Here is a 2157-nt window from a genome sequence, read left to right as displayed (position 1 = left end):
ATGCGTGAAGTGGGTACTTGTTCTTGATGGTTACTTCATTCAATCCTCGATAATCAACAACCATCCTTAACGATCCATCCTTCTTCTCCACTAGAAGTACTGGCGATCCCCAAGGCGAAGAACTTGGGCGGATATAACCTTTATCCAGTAACTCCTTAATCTGCTTCTTAATCTCTTCCAAATCCTTTGCGGGCATCCTATATGGTCTCTTAGATATTGGCCCTGTGCCTGGCAAAAGCTCAATCAAAAACTCAATATCTCTATCCGGTGGCATGCCTGGCAACTCCTCTGGAAATACATCAGGGAAATCCTTCACTACTGGTACTTCCTCCTGCACAACTCCTGTTAACGAATTTACTTGAGTCCTCTTTGGCACATGCCGGGATACATACTTGATCCTTCTTCCTTCTGGGGTGGTAAGCAAAATTGACTTACTGGCGCAATCGATGTTTCCTCCATACATCGACAGCCAATCCATACCCAGAATTACATCCAAACCTTGTGATTCAAAATGATCAAATCCGAGGGAAACACATGCCTACCTATACTCAATGGCACTTGAAAACATCCTTTACTGGCCATATACTCCGCTCCTGGTGAGCTTACTAACATGGTGTTCTAAGACTTTGGTGGGCAGGTTATACTTATCCACAAATCCCCTTGATATGTATGAATGCGATGCACCAGTATCAAAAAGAACGAGTGCAGTAAATGACTTAACCAAAAACTTACCGATTACTGCATCCGGCTGCTCTTCAACCTCCTCCACGTTAACGTGGTTCACCTGTCCCCTGTTGAAAGGGTTCGGCTTCTTCCCAGAGCTTCCATTGCCATTTCCATTCTGGGATTCAGGACATTCATTGGCATAATGTCCGGTCTTCTGGCACTTAAAGCAAGTGACTTGGCTCAGGTCTCTCTTGGCTGGGGTTGATGGGTTGGTGCGGTTCTGGCCGTTGCTTCCTCCATTCCCATTACCATTCTTGGTGCCATTGTGATTGTGCGAGCTACCTCCTCCATGGGTATGCTGAAAATGTTGTCCTCCCGGTCTAGGGGTAAAACATGGCTTCTGCTGAGCTCCAGAATTATACTTCCCTTGTCCATACTTCCTCTTGCGTTCTCAATCTGCTGCTGCTTCCCTTCAATCATGAGAGTACGATCTACCAACTCCTGGTAGTTATGAAAGTTGCTACCATCAACTGCATGCTCAGCTCATCATTCAGTCCTTCCAGAAACTTCTCCTGCTTAGCTGCATCTCTAGGCAACGTCATCTGGGGCATAACGTGCTAGCTTACTAAAGTCCTCCACATACTGGCCAACTGTCCGTCCTCCTTGGCGCAAGTTGCGAAACTCTCGCTTCTTCATGGCCATAGCTCCTGCTGAAACATGGGCAGTACGGAAAGCCTGCTGGAACTGGTCCCATGTGACAGTGTCGATAGGGAAAGTGGCGGTGAAATTCTCCCACCATGATGTTGCGGGTCGTCCAAGCTGATGTGCGGCAAACTTCACCTTTTCCGCATCTGTGCATCCTACCGTGGTCAACTCCCTTGCTGTCTTACGGAGCCAATCATCTGCTACTATCGGCTCGGTGCTACTGGAGAACACCGGCGGATTAGCCTAAGAAAACGGGCTAAGTGGTCAACAGGTGGTGTGTGGTGGGTTGTTATTGTTGTTGTTCCCCTGATTCTGATTCTGGACTAGCAACTACATCAATGTGTTCTACTGCTGGATCAACTGGGTGAGCTCCGGTGGGAAGGTAAATCCGGGGTCACGTCTTGGAGGCATCTGAGGGTTTAGAAAAGATGAGATTTAAGAATAGAGAGGGGTCTAGAGAGAAAACACTACCCATATGCACATGAGGCAAAAGCAAACAATTCACTTCATTCAATCAAACAAGGGCATACAATCGATCTAACTATCGCAAAAGTGCTCGGACTACTATATTTACATGGTGGACTACTACTACTTGGGGTGGTCTACTAGAAATATTCTTCGGTTGCAGACTCCATGATATCTGCTCCAGCTTCATCAACATAGTCATCATCGCTATCATCTGGATCCGAGTCGGTGTCGTCGATGATGATGTAGTCTTCCGGGCGAATCTCCTTGGGTTCTTCGTCTTCTTCTACTGGTGTAGGGCCTCCCATAAATATTCCAATC

Source organism: Triticum urartu, chromosome 5, assembly GCF_003073215.2.
Source record: "Triticum urartu cultivar G1812 chromosome 5, Tu2.1, whole genome shotgun sequence".
NCBI lineage: Eukaryota > Viridiplantae > Streptophyta > Magnoliopsida > Poales > Poaceae > Triticum > Triticum urartu.
Note: the sequence above shows the minus strand (reverse complement) of the source record.